This window comes from Pinus tabuliformis, chromosome 4_1 (genome assembly GCF_031772625.1).
Source record: "Pinus tabuliformis cultivar Carrire ecotype Pingquan chromosome 4_1, CPIR1, whole genome shotgun sequence".
Taxonomy (NCBI): Eukaryota; Viridiplantae; Streptophyta; class Pinopsida; order Pinales; family Pinaceae; genus Pinus; species Pinus tabuliformis.
The window spans coordinates 363,235,113-363,251,063 of record NC_142303.1 but is presented as its reverse complement, the minus strand read 5'-3'; the positions used below and the strand labels follow the sequence as shown (position 1 = coordinate 363,251,063).

General features: G+C 41.1%; 1 pseudogene; it reads right to left on the bottom strand.

The window, feature by feature from the left end:
* Positions 1-1,025: 1,025 nt before the first annotated feature.
* Positions 1,026-2,068, bottom strand: LOC149175824 (ATP-dependent 6-phosphofructokinase 6 pseudogene; annotated as a pseudogene).
* Between the last annotated feature and the right edge of the window lie 13,883 nt (positions 2,069-15,951).

Genomic DNA, 15,951 nt, shown 5'->3' with positions numbered 1-15,951 from the left:
CTGCCCTTCCTGCTATCATTGTTTTCCATGAAACCACATCTTTCTGAGACATTTTGTCAAACATTTGAAGCGCATTCTCTAAATTCCCACATTTAGCATACATGTCTATCAGTGCATTCCCCATATAAACATCTGATTCAAATCCAGCTCCAACATATGATCAAACAATCTCCTGAAGCATCATTGGGTCACTCTTAAATGAACCAAATATATTTTCCAATTGTAGAAAGACCAACGTTGACAAGGCATTACTCATAAATTTTAGACCCCGTACTTGTGAGAACTGTTCCATAGAAGAGTAACATTTTCTTGTAATTTGACAAGAAGCCCATGACTTTCTTCCACAACATCAATTGCTCTAATTGCAGCACTTGCTAGACAAGGTGGCAAGGATGCGGAAAAGTAGTAACCTGCACCACGGAGACGCTAGTGATCAACAACTTGTTGCACTTCCTGTACAAAAGCCTCCAGTAGTTGCCAATGCATACCCCATACTAGCAGTTATAATATCAACTTTTTGAGTCGGAATTCCATAATGTTCTATAAGACCTCTTCCAGTTTTACTCAGCACACCAAATGAGTTGCTTTCATCAACCAATACTTTGAACTTATACTTCTCTTTCAACTTATAATTTCATCCACGGGAACCATTTGACCTGAATTTTGATATTTAGTGACACCCATTAGAAAAGGTACATACAACAATTTTAGTGCATTTGTGGTGACAGTCTCGTATTTGGCTTGAGAAATATGATACCAGGAGATAGTACGCAGGCCCAACACTTTATGCCAGCTCCCAATAACTCAGAAAACTCTCCCAGTTGTCATTAGTTCAAATGTCTTGCCCAGATATTGGTCTTTGCTCCAAAATAATGCCGCACGCCTAGCCAATGAAGAAGGGACTCAACTCCAAGTATGTCGTTGCTATTCTCTTTAAAATAATACCCAGCAGAGTTAAATAAGTGCCCACGACTCCTTCAACAAAGGTACACAACTACCCCAGCAAGCGTAGGGTATTCAACCAGTTAGATAATCTTTGAGTTTTTAGAGAGCCATAAGCCAACATCAAGAAGTAACTGATTTCCTGAGGCATCACATGAATCCATATTTTGCACACTCTCAGCAACAAGTTCCTATCGAGTGCCTTCGGCTACAACTATAACCATGTGTCCATTTTCCTTCAAGAGTTTTTCAACAAATTCATAAAGGCCACCTTCACCTTCAAGGTAAAATGGTGCTTCCAGTATTAGACAACAATCCACATCCCAGGTTGCAAGTGTGGCATACATGCAATGTACCCACTGTAGAAACCCATGAACTTGACAAGGCCTATGCCATTCTTAGTAATCTCTGCTTCTACATGTGCTGCATTTATACCCCATTGGGCTTCCTTGCAATATCGTTGTCAATAGTTTTGGGGATTCCCCTGACTGCAACTTTCAAACCAGGCTTCTGGATTTCCTCATAAATAATAGCTGCTCCTCTTTGGGTTCCATCCCCTCCAATTATATAAACTTGACCATGGTCTTGAATGTTGTCAACTATTTTTGATGACGACCACCCCTTGAAGTGCCAAGAATAGTGCCTCCACGTTTGTGAATATCATTCACAGTCTTTGGTGTTAATGGAATGGTATTGCGAGCATAAAACCCTTTGTATCCTCCCTCAATCCCGATGATCTCTTGAACTCCATACATATTATATAATCCACATACAATTTCTCGTATGATAGTATTCAGCCCCGGACATAATCCACCACATGTTACCACACAAGCACGCACTTCATCCATTCTCGAGGACCTGCCCCACAAAAGTGAACTCCTCTTGGGTTGTTCAATCGCACAAAATTATCCTTTGCAACTAAATCATCATGATTGACAAAGTATTGCATGACAGATGAATGAGAAAGATCAAAGGGTTTGGATTTTAGTTTTTCTAGGTGTAATAATTAAGAATATGTGTTTTCGGTTACATATTTGAATACAAAAAAAATATTAGAGTATGTACACATCATTGCTTGACAAATTATTTAATAAAATGCATCTCTTTAGAACCTTGTCATACGCATTTGATCTAATAGGAGTCCTCATTCATGAAAGACACCGATGGCTTCCTCCAAGCGTTAGGTTCATTATAAACTATGCATTTTCTGAGTTTCAATTAGTTAGAGTTGAGGATAAAGAGTACAGAATGCAATGGCATTGACATGGTAATGGAGTTTAAATTTTTGGGATGTTAATGTTTTCCTCCTTGTAACTAGAGGAATTTGGTAAATGGTCTCATTCATACTCTAAAATATACTCATATAATATGGAGTCCAATGCATTGCACAAAACATAATTCTCTTTTCTCTCAGTAGATTTTAATACATTGAAGTTGTCAAATGTGAACAACAATAGATTGGTATGTTAGAATCACATACAATATATGACACTATTATCTTAAAAGCATGTAGCACTAGCCATTCTATATACATCAATTGGATAGTATACATCTAACAATAATGTCAATATTGAGTTGATTGAGATAGCTAGGCATCCACTTTGAAAACTAATCTAACATTGTTGATGGAATTTAAAAAGGGCACCTAGTTATAATAATGTAAGTTAATGTTTATGTGAATGCTCAAAATGAATAAGATGGATTTAGTATGATTGTTTCGGGATATCTAAGGATATTTGAGGGTGACTAGCAATGCGTGGTAGCACTTGGTTAGATAGAAATGGGGGAGGATTTAGTAGACCCACGATTATCATCTCTATATTAGAAATAGTCATTTACAAGTATAACAAAAGGAAAATTTGCATCTATCATTATGAAAAACATGCGTGAGCCCAGTAAGAATTGAGGAGGTACTAAGTTGTGCTAATAAGTCTTATGTATCATACAGATATTTCAACAATTGAAAATGGTGAGGACGTGAAGAAATCAAGGTTGAGATTCATTACAAGGACGTCCTACAAATAACCCATCACCTTCATCGGAGTTGACTCTCATCTTGTGTTCCCTAGAAGCAATTAATGAGACCTTAAAAGGGCGCCAAATAAATGAAGTGGAAGTGGAGCACCCTCCCTCAGGGTAAGGAAATCTCGAGGGATCAAGATACTCTAATAGAGGACCTCCAATCGAGGACATTACTAGGGAGATCCAGAAGATTAAGCTCCTGAAGTTTGTAGGAGGCAATGCCAGTGAACGTGCAGAATCTTGGTTAGAAGGAATGAGAGGGTGCTTCGCACTAAAGGATTACAATTTCAATTAAAAATTTAAAATAGCAATATTCCAACCCAGAGATAGTGCTCTGAATCGGTGGGGTAACTTGGAGCATCAACTACAACTCACTCCGGACACAGTTACTTGGGAATTATTTGAGGACTGATTCAGGAAAAAGTACCTGCCAGCATATTATGAAGAACAATAGGTAGGAGCCTTCCATGCCCTGGTACAGGGAAATCGTACAGTAGAAGAATATGAAATTTGATTCATGGAATTGGTCAAGTATGTCTCCTACATGGATACTAACCAGTGCCAAGTAGATTATTTTATTTATTGATTGAACCCTAAGATTAGGGCAATGGTGCGAATGTGGAAACCATCCTCAATTGTAGAAGCTATAGAATAGGCTCATTATGTCGAAGAACACTTAGACTTAAAAGGTGGAGGCAAAGCCATTTTTCCACGCCAAGCAGGGTTTATGGGGAAGGCCCCTCATACCTTCCCCAGGGGAGGAAATCTCAGGCCATCACCATATGGAAACATGGTTGTACCTAGAGCAGCAATAGTGGGGATCTCAATGGTTACTAGTGGAGCTTCACGCGCAGCTTCAAAGGCGCGTACAAGTCAAAGTCATACGCGAGGAGCAACAAGTGGGGGCAGGGGTCCTAGGGGAAGGAACTCTTTCCAAAGAACTCCATAGCATTCAGTTCAAAGTCTACCGCACATCACTTGTTGGGGATGTAGAGGACCTCATTACTAGTGGGACTGCCCTGAGTTACAAGCTGGTAACAACCGTAGAGAAGGAAAAGCACCAGTGGGGGGGGCAAGTAGCCACCATTGAATCTATGCAGCAGTTGATAACCAGCAAGTTGAACACCAGTCTGCCGTGGTAGAAACCTCAGGTATGATAAACAAAGTAAAAGTTAAAATTTTGTTTGATTCTGGTGCTACAGATAGTTTCATTTCACCAGTTGCATTAGAAAAATGTGGGTTGGCAGCCTATGAGCATGATGACTTTAAACAAGTTGAGATGGCTTCTGGGATAAAACAAGCAGTAGGACCTAGTGTTGACCAATGTTAGGTAAACCTCGGGTGTGTATGACTAAGTTGAAGGCATACATCATAGCATTGGGGACGTATGATGTAATTATTGGAATGGACTGGCTAGAAGCTCATCAAACTTTGGTAGACTGTTTCAAGAAGAAGGTGATTTTTTTAGATGATGAGGGTAGGCCAATTGAGATTTTTGGAATCAAGAGGGGAGTGTCGCTACGATCCATATCCATGATGAAGGTAAAGCATTGTCTCCAACAAGGTTGCAAGCTATATGTGGTCGAGGCTGTAAGTGACCAGAAAGGACCCTTCCTAGATCAACATCCAATTTTGTCAGAATTCAAGGATGTTTTTCCTAAGGAATTGCCTGGATTACCTCCTGTAAGGGAGATTGATTTCAAAATCGACCTAAAACTTGGTGCTGAACCAATATCTAAGACACCCTATAGGATGACAACTCCAGAACTTTGTGAGTCGCGGATGCAATTAAAAGATATCTTAGACTTGGTATTTATCAAACCTAGTATTTCACCTTGGGGTGCATGAATGATTTTTGTCAAGAATAAGGATGGTTCCTTGCAGCTATGCATAGATTATAGGGACTTCAATAAAGCCACAACAAAGAATAAGTACCAAATACCTCGAATAGATGACCTATTTGATCAAATGAAGGGAGCAATAGTTTTCTCAAAGATTGATCTACGATCTGGATACCACCAATTGAGGATTAAGGAAGAGGACATCTCAAAAACTACATTTCAAACTCAGTTTGGGCACTATGAGTTTGTATTTGTTCCATTTGTTTTAACCAATGCATCAGCAGTGTTCATGAGCCTCATTAATGTGTGTTCGGGAAGTATTTGGACCAATTTGTGCAAGTATTTCTTGACAACATTCTTGTGTATTCCAAGAATGAAAAGGAGCATGAAAAGCACCTAAGGGTTGTCTTTGTTGGAAATAATACTGAGAGGGAGGGGTGAATCAATATTATCACATTAATAAAACTTTTTCATTTCCATAATCAGATTCATATATGCTACTTCCACAACTTCTTATGATTAAGTTAATTGATCTTCAATGAGTGCATTAGAACATTATCAACCATATTATCAGATAACAGATGTCGTAATAGAGAATAGATCATCACACATAAGGCACACACATGAACACCATGATATAAGGTGGAAACCCAATGCGGGAGAAAAACCACCTGCTGCAAGTCATCTCAATCTTCTTCTTAATAAGAAAATCCTTTTACAATATTTGTACTGGTGCAGTCTTATACCAGTACGAGAGCTACAACCCCCTTTGCTCTTGTACTAGCCGATCCATTTACTAGTACACAGGCTGCTACCTGCTACAATGCTCCAAAGATCTCCCTTAGCTTTTGTACTAGCTTAGATACTAGTACATAGGGGCTGGCCTACAATCTTCTCTCCTCTAGGTACCACGTTTCATCAATTTTCAGACTAGATACACTGAAGCACAACACATAATCTGAAAGGCCACTTTTCATCTAATTTTCATACTGGACCCAACAACAACATTGAAGCTCATAATCAAACAACCTTCTGAATCACCTAATCACCAGATCCATACATATACAATGATATTATGAGAGTTATCAACCAGATCTAGTACATAAAGATAAGTAATTAATCATGTTGTTATCTGAACTCAATACCAGTAACCAAACATCAGTTATGCACCCAAAACCCTGTAGAATAGTCAAAGGCAGTTAAAACAAATTTTAAGCAGGGATCGCAACTTCACTGGTATAGATCTGCGGATATTTGTACTACCTCCGCACATGCGCCTTCTGTGGCGCCGCGACCACTGCACCTGCGCCTTTTGTGGCGCCTCCGCACTGCGCCTTCTATGGCGCCTCTGTGGCGTCTCCGCACTGCGCCTTCTGTGGCGCCTCCGCACTGCGCCTTCTGTGGCGCCTCCACACTGCGCCTTTGTGGCGTCTCCGCATTGCGCCTTCTGTGGCGCCTCTGCACTGCGCCTTCTGTGGCGCCTCTGCACTGCGCCTTCTGTGGTGCCTCCACATTGCGCCTCTGCACTGCGCCTTCTGTGGCGCCTCCGCACTGCGCCTTCTGTGGCGCCTCTGCACTGCGCCTTCTATGGCGCCTCCACACTGCGCCTTCTGTGGCGCCTCTGTGGCCTTCTGTGGCGCCTCCGCACTGCGCCTTCTGTGGCGCCTCCACACTGCGCCTTCTGTGGCACCTCTGTGGCATCTCCACACTGCGTCTTCTGTGGCGCCTCTGCACTGTGCCTTCTGTGGCGCCTCCGCACTACGCCTTCTATGGCACCTCTGTGGCATCTCCGCACTGCGCCTTCTGTGGCGCCTCCGCACTGCTCCTTCTGTGGCGCCTCCGCACTTCCGCAGCTGCAGCGCTCGAGAGATCACCCTTCACAGATTCGCTTTCAACTTCACTTTCATAGATCAAACTTTCAAAACAATAACCCAATATTTCAGATCTTAAGATATTCAATTGCAAGGATGCATTAGCCAAGTGATCTCCTTTGCTTTATATACTCTTAGGCCTTTCACAATACCACGGGCCAAAACCATAGGATCAAAAAAACTGTTGGACTAATACCATGAACCAACCATGAAGGTACGTGAGATCAACACTTTTGACGAGGTACCATGGTCCAAAACCATAGGTTCAAATACCAAGGACTAACTACCATGGACCAAAGGTAAGTTCTCCAACATATACGCGCTTTTCTTCATATGTTCAAATACCAAGGACTAACTACCATGGACCAAAGGTAAGTTCTCCAACATATACGCACTTTTCCTCATAGGTTCAAATACCAAGGACTAACTACCATGGACCAAAGGTAAGTTCTCCAACATATACGCGCTTTTCCTTGCATGAAAGTGCGTGAACTTTTTCTCTACATGAAATAAACTTTTCTCTGCATAAAAGTGCGTGAACTTTTCTCTACACTATAATTTATTATCTGAGATGAGTGGGTTGCCATCAAGTACAACATATGTATCATAATGCCAAGAATCTCCCCCTTTGGAATTGATGGCAACAACAACCAAACACTCTCCCCCTTTGACATCAAGGGCAAAGGGTTATGCTCCCCCTAAGAACATGCTCCCCCTGAATATGAACCAGATCTGCAAAGAAGAACCATAATCCATGACCATGAAAGAGATAGATTGCAGCAATAATCAGACCAGCATCCAAGATCTCCTTCTGTACATCCTCCATAATGCCAACAATGCATTATAAGCTCCCCCTGAGTACCTGTTGAAATCTCTGAATGAGCTCCCCCTTTGTATATGTCATGGTGCACCAATCTGATCATGCTCTTTCTGAGAACAAGCTAAAATGTCTGCTCTGCTATATAGTGTTGTTCATGCTCAGGCTCCCCCTGACTGTAAGCAAGGTCTGCAAAAGGATGTTCTACATCACAAATGACCTTCCTAAAAGATTCAATACATACATCCATCACCCAACCAAGTGGGTATATATCAGAAAAATGAAAACCAAATACATTACATCTTCATCCCAGGCATAGTGGGGAAACCAACATAGGTCGTTACATGACCTGAAGAGATGACACTATTACATCATGAGTCTTGATATGACATCACCTACATAAGATGAACATCAGCAATAACACTTTATGATCTGCTCCATAGTATTTGTCAACAACTAGAACAACAACTTGTATTAGTGCATGAATCATCAAGGTATGTCCGCATCAACAGAATTTCACATTCTATGTGAGAAACATCATAGCCATCCAGATCTACATGAATCAAGTATCATCAATTGGGAATATCTGCATTAATCAACATATGTATGAAACAATCCTATCATCATATAGATAAGATCTCATTATCATCATGTCTCCAACAATGCAACTTTGAATAATCATCCCTGTATCCAGCCAACAATCCTCATCCATTTGTGCCAAGAATGAAAGGAATCATAACTATAATATATGATCTTTATGCATATGACGACAGCAGCATATGAGTGGCTCAACATCAAGAAGATGTGAATTCAAGCTAAGTGCTTCCCATGCAAGCATCATTAGAGAATCAACCATAAATATGATCCAAGAACCATGTGAACAACTCATAACCATAGCAAGATGAATCATTTATCCATATAAGTATCATCACCAAGGAATATTAACCATAATGCCAATAATGCATTAAGTCCATATGCTCCCTCTAAACCTGTGCCATCTGTCTGATCATGCATATCAATAAGAAGTATCAAGACATCATCAATATCAAGTTAGAACCAAAACACTTCTAACCATCATATCCACACATCATTATTATTAACTAGAGCAAAACTGATCCTTCTCTTGAATCTGTCCCTACTGCCTTTCTTCAAACAATCATATACGTGACTGTGCAGTAACTAACTCGCGTATATATGCAACTTTCCTTTATGGAGTTTGCATATGAGATTCAGGACACTGAAGTTTTGTACTTTCAGCTCCCTCTGATTCTGGTATGTCTGTACATTGTGCAGTGCCGCCTTTTTCTGACTGTACTTCCTTTTTCCTCCATATCTTCAAGCGTGATGATGACATTTTCTCCTTTTGATATGGTGCCCACACTTTGTTCCTGCATTCCTTAGCTATATGTACAAGCTTGTTACATGCATAACATCTTACATGTTTCATATTCCTCCTGTAACAATCAGCAGCTTTGTGACCAAACATATTGCAAGCAAAGCAATATCCATAAAAGTACCTTGAATGTGATGATCTTTCTGCATAATGGTCTTGAACCCTTCTTCTTCTACATCTAGCTGCAACATGTCCAAGATTATAACATACATAACATTCAACATTATTCATAGGAGGAGTAAAGGATTTTCTTTGAGGAATCTCTTTTCTTGGTTGATGATGAGATTGATCTTTCATTTCTTCGTTGATCACTTTAGATTTCTCTTTAGAGTTCCTTGCCTCACCTTGTGAACTAGATTCACCTTCAACAGATTCATGGAAACCAAGACCAGTCTTTATAGCAGGAGATCTTTGACTACTAAGAATATCATCCAAGACTTTAGAACTATCTTGAAATCATAAAATCTTATCCTTTTCTTCTAGTTTACCTTTCAAGATATTTACCTCAACCTAAAGTTGTTCTTCCTTTTCAAGAGATTGCTTTTTCAAATCTTCTTCAGCTTTCCTTCCTTCTTCCATTTGTTCCCTTCGTTTGAGAATCTCCTTTTCTTGTTCTTCATTCAGATCCTGCTGCATTTGACGAACTCGGAAGGCACATTCTAGTTGAGATTTTAAGCTGGTGACTTCGTTTTCTTGTTTTGCAATAGCTTGGAGTAGATCTGTATTCTGCTTCTTTGATTCTTCAAGATCTCCTTTTAGTGAGAGGATTGTAGCTTCAAGATTTTCATAGTAGCTGGATCTATCTTTGAGTTTCTTGATGGTTGTGCTTCTTTCGTTGACTTCTTTTCTTAATAATGTCACTTCATGCTGCAATGTTTGACATTGGTCTTCCTTGTCCTTGAGTAGCTTTCTTACCTTGTTTCCTTCTTCTAGTTGGGCCTTTAGTTTGGTAGCTTCTTCTTTGAAATCACATTCCCTTTTGTTCAATAGATCTTGTTGATCTCTAATTTTGTCTGTCAGCCTTTTAAATTCTGCCTCTATTTGATATCTTTCTTGTTCACCCATAAGAGAAAATTCAGTAGTTTCGCTATCACTTTCATCTCTTCCAAAAGGAAAGATAGTTGGAACATCAGAGGATAATATATTCATACCTGATAATGATTCTGAATCTGAAGAGCTTCTTATACCTAATCCCCAATCGATTCTCCCACTGTCATAGTTCTTCTGAGATGACTTCTTTTTCTTAGGTGCTTTCGTCTTAAGCTTCTTTCCCATTATTCCACGGATCTCCTTCAAGCGATCAAGCTTCTATCAAAGGACTGGCTCTGATACCAATTGTTGGAAATAATACTGAGAGGGGGGGGTGAATCAGTATTATCACATTAATAAAACTTTTTCATTTCCATAATCAGATTCATATATGCTACTTCCACAACTTCTTATGATTAAGTTAATTGATCTTCAATGAGTGCATTAGAACATTATCAACCATATTATCAGATAACAGATGCCGTAATAGAGAATAGATCATCACACATAAGGCACACACATGAACACCATGATATAAGGTGGAAACCCAATGCGGGAGAAAAACCACCTGCTGCAAGTCATCTCAATCTTCTTCTTATTAATAAAATCCTTTTACAATATTTGTACTGGTGCAGTCTTATACCAGTACGGGAGCTACAACCCCCTTTGCTCTTGTACTAGCCGATCCATTTACTAGCACGCGGGCTGCTACCTGCTACAATGCTCCAAAGATCTCCCTTAGCTTTTGTACTAGCTTAGATACTAGTACATAGGCGTTGGCCTACAATCTTCTCTCCTCCAGGTACCACGTTTCATCAATTTTCAGACTGGATACACTGAAGCACAACACATAATCTGAAAGGCCACTTTTCATCCAATTTTCATACTGGACCCAACAACAACATTGAAGCTCATAATCAAACAACCTTCTGAATCACCCAATCACCAGATCCATACATATACAATGATATTATGAGAGTTATCAACCAGATCTAGTACATAAAGATAAGTCATTAATCATGTTGTTATCTGAACTCAATACTAGTAACCAAACATCAGTTATGCACCCAAAACCCTGCAGAATAGTCAAAGGCAGTTAAAACAAATTTTAAGCAGGGATCGTAACTTCACTGGTATAGATCTGCGGATATCTGTACTACCTCCGCACCTGCGCCTTCTGTGGCGCCGCGACCACCGCACCTGCGCCTTCTGTGGCGCCTCCGCACTGCGCCTTCTATGGTGCCTCTGTGGCGTCTCCGCACTGCGCCTTCTGTGGCGCCTCCGCACTGCGCCTTCTGTGGCACCTCCGCACTGCGCCTTTTGTGGCGCCTCTGTGGCGTCTCCGCACTGCGCCTTCTGTGGCGCCTCTGCACTGCGCCTTCTATGGAACCTTCGCACTGCGCCTTCTATGGCGCCTCTGCACTGCACCTTCTATGGCACCTCCGCACTGCGCCTTCTGTGGCACCTCTGCACTGCGCCTTCTGTGGCGCCTCCACACTGCGCCTTCTGCGGCGCCTCTGCACTGCGCCTTCTGTGGCGCCTCCGCAGTGCGCCTTCTGTGGCGTCTCCGCACTGCGTCTTCTGTGGCGCCTCCGCACTGCGCCTTCTGTGGCACCTCCGCACTGCACCTTCTGCGGTGCCTCTGTGGCGTCTCCGCACTGCGCCTTCTGTGGCGCCTCCGCACTACGCCTTCTGTGGTGCCTCCGCACTGCGCCTTCTGTGGCGCCTCCGCACTTCCGCAGTTGCAGCGCTCGAGAGATCACCCTTCACAGATTCGCTTTCAACTTCACTTTCATAGATCAAACTTTCAAAACAATAACCCAATATTTCAGATCTTAAGATATTCAATTGCAAGGATGCATTAGCCAAGTGATCTCCTTTGCTTTATATACTCTTAGGCCTTTCACAATACCACGGGCCAAAACCATAGGATCAAAAAAACTCTTGGACTAATACCATGAACCAACCATGAAAGTACGTGAGATCAACACTTTTGATGAGGTACCATGGTCCAAAACCATAGGTTCAAATACCAAGGACTAACTACCATGGACCAAAGGTAAGTTCTCCAACATATACGCGCTTTTCTTCATAGGTTCAAATACCAAGGACTAACTACCATGGACCAAAGGTAAGTTCTCCAACATATACGCGCTTTTCCTCATAGGTTCAAATACCAAGGACTAACTACCATGGACCAAAGGTAAGTTCTCCAACATATACGCGCTTTTCCTTGCATGAAAGTGCGTGAACTTTTTCTCTACATGAAATAAACTTTTCTCTGCATAAAAGTGCGTGAACTTTTCTCTACACTATAATTTATTATCTGAGATGAGTGGGTTGCCATCAAGTACAACATATGTATCATAATGCCAACAGTCTTGACTTGCTTAAGGGAAAATCAATTGTATGGAAAATTGTCAAAATGTTCCTTCTTTCAAAAGAAAGCTCATTACCTTGGGTACATCATTTCAGGGGAAGGGATTTCAGTTGACCCGGAAAAGGTGAAGGCCATAATGGATTGGCGAGTACCAAAAAATTCCCATGAGGTACGTAGTTTTATGGGGCTATCAGGGTATTATTGCAGGTTTGTGGAAGGGTTTTCAAGGATTGCAAAACCCATCACCACATTATAGTGAAAGGGGATCAAGTATGAATGGGCATATGAATGTGACATTGCATTCACAAAACTAAATAGGTTACTAACTAGTGCACTGATCCTTTGAGTACCAGACATCGAAAAAGACTTCACTGTCTGCACCGATGCTTCGACACAAGGATTGGGTGCAGTATTGATGCAAGAATGTGGAGTAATAGCTTACGCATATAGAAAATTGAAGAAACATGAAGAGTTGTATGCTACCCATGACTTAGAATTAGCAGCAGTGATGTTAGCCTTGAAACTATGGAGACACTACGTCATTGGCAGAAGCTTTGAGTTAAGAACAGATCATCAAATCCTGAAGCATCTCTTCACTCAAAGGGATTTGAATGCCAGACAAAGGTGGTGGAGTGAATTTGTGAGTGAGTATGATTTTGATATCTCATACATCAAGGGAAAGGAGAATGTGGTGGCGGATGCACTAAGAAGGAGACCACGAACCGTCTCCCTAGTAGCCTTAAAGGTAAATTTAAGGGAATGTGTGTTGGAGAAACTCTTTGAAGATAGTTGGTATCTAAAGGTCAACTCAGTACTCTAGAGTGGGAAGTAGATAGAATCAAAGTTTGAGGGATATGTCCTTGAACCAGATGGGCTATTGAGATTTCAAGGGAGAATGTACGTACCTAAGGAAGGGGGTATAAGAAGAACCATCCTCGAAGAGTCACATAGAGCACTCTATTGTGCACATCCTGGAGTAAAGAAGATGTACGCAGACACGAAGAAACTCTTCTTTTGGGTAGGCATGAAGCACGACATAGTCCATTTTATCGCCAAATGTCTTGAATGTCAATGAGTGAAGGCTGGTCATCTCCATCCAGAAGGACTCCTACAACCACATGACATCCCTATATCTAAATGGGAGGTAATTTCCATGGATTCTGTTGTGGGTTTTCCACTCACTTCACAAAGGCACAATGATATATTGGTTATAGTTGATAAATTGACCAAAAGTGCCCATTTCATTCTAGTAAGAGACACTTATGATGTTACTGATGTGACACAAGTGTTTATAAGTGAAGTTATTCAACTACATGGGTTACCCAGAAAGATCATTTCTGATAGAGACTCTCGATTTACATGTAGGTTTTGGACAAGTTTGCAATCAGCACTAGGGACACAGTTGAACTTGATCACTGCATATCATCCAGAAATAGATGGGCAGACTGAAACAGTAAATCAGGTTCTGGAAGACATGCTTAGGATGTACGTCATGGATAATCAGACTCAGTGGGAAAGGTACTTACCATTGGTAGAGTTTGCCTATAATAACAATTACCACAGTTCAATCAGGATGCCTCCTTATCAAGCTCTATATGGAAGGCCATGTAGGATGCTGTTGAGTTGGGAAAAGTTGGATGACCGAGTAATAGTTGGCCCAAAATTAGTTCAAGAAATGGAGGAATAGGTAAAGCAAATTTTACAAAGGTTAAAGGAAGCACAAGATAGATAGAAGAGTTATGTTGATTCACATAGGATTGATTGCAGTTATGAAGTAGGGGACCAAGTGTTTATTCGTATCTGACCCAACAAAAGCACCATTCGGTTTGGGAAGGGGACAAAATTGTCACCTCGATTCGTAGGACCTTTTAGGATCAAGGAGAAGATTGGACCAGTTGCCTATCGTCTTGTACTAACACCCCATTTACATAAAACTCATGATGTTTTCCATGTATCTATTTTACGACATTATGATTCTGATGAATCTCACAAACTGGATTGGAGGGAATTGCAGGTCTCGGACATGGGAACCGTAGTGGCCGAACCATTACGCATATTGGACCGTAGGGTTAGAAAGCTCAAACGTCACATGGTGGACCAAGTTAAGGTCCAGTGGGACAAGTATAGCCCAAGATCTACTACCTGGGAGGATGCAGAGACTATACGTCAGGACTACCCCTCACTTTTTGAGCATCTGTGATGCCCATTTTTTTTTTACTTAGACAACTACCTATGTTAAGGTTCTATTTTGCAGTTCCATGTTATTTATTTATGAACATTATGTAATATTGATGCATTTGGTTGGACACATGAAACTACTTATATAAATCAATTGATGGATTTGGTATTGATGATGGAAATGGTTGATGTATGGCCTAAATATATGACTCACTTAGTGATGAGTTATCTAGTGCGTGACTTATCATAATTATGTTGTTTCATATATGGCTCAAGCGGATATGATTTGTTTAAATGAATGACTTGGTGAATTTATGATTTATTTCCAGTATGAACTGTAAGATTGACACATGGACACTAGACTTAATAACATGATGATTAAAGATCACTTATATATCTTGTTGTTATACAAATTCATGAATGAGAGCTAACCCGCAGGTTGGAAAGAACTATATGATAGTTGAGATCTACTCTTCCATTGAAGGAAGGTCGAGACATCTCATGGGGAAAGGTATAATGTACATTGTTCTATTACATTTGGTATCTATTTGATATGCAATCTTATGACATGAGTAGAATGCAAATGACAGGTGGCAAGTGTAATATTCCTAATTAGCTATGGCTAATTGGAATATTCGATTTTGTTCGATTTTTGCTTTCTATAGTTATTTGTAAATAAAATGTAAGGGGGAACATAACTCAATTTAGAATAAAAAGTCACTTCCTAGGTAGCACAACGTTGTGACATAAGGGGGGAGCCAAGGGGGCCAAAGGGGGACGCAGAAATTGGGCCCACGCAGACACATGGAGGGACTGCGCAGGAGGGAAGAACACATGGAAAGAAGGGGATCACGCAGGAGAAAGTGAACCTAGGGATTGTGAGAGGTAGAGGCTTTAAAATAGAGAGGAACCCCCTCATTTGGGGTCATTATGGTTATGAGCATTTGTTATAGTCATTTCGACTTAGAGCATTCTGGCTGTTTAGCTAGTCTGCAGCACTGTTTAGTGCATTGAGTGTCTCCATTCGAAGATCTCACCCTTAGCCCACGGGGACTTCGAGTGCTTTCTCGGGCAAGGTATTTCAATTCGCACTCCAGCAGTAGATTCATTAGCATTTCAACAGCCGTTTCATCAGCTGTTTCATCAGCGTCTTTGAGGAACTGCATAGAACCCCAAGGGGGTGATTTTCGAGGGTCAGCCATTTCAGAAAAGCTTTCTGGGCTTTTCTGGGTTTTTTTAGTAGAGTTCGATTCGAGAGTTTCAACCTTTCCTAAGGAGGGGAGTAGCCCAAAATCCTCATTTGATTTCCAGCAGCAGCAACAGCAACAGGGCAGTTTCCTAGCAGCTAGGACGCAGATCAGTGTGAGGCCATTCTAGGAAAGCTTTTTGGGTTTTTCTTGGTTTCTTGAGTAGAGCTCGAATCCAGAGTTTCAGCGTTTTCCGAGGAGGGGAGTGTTAGCGATCGAATCTTCCTCAGG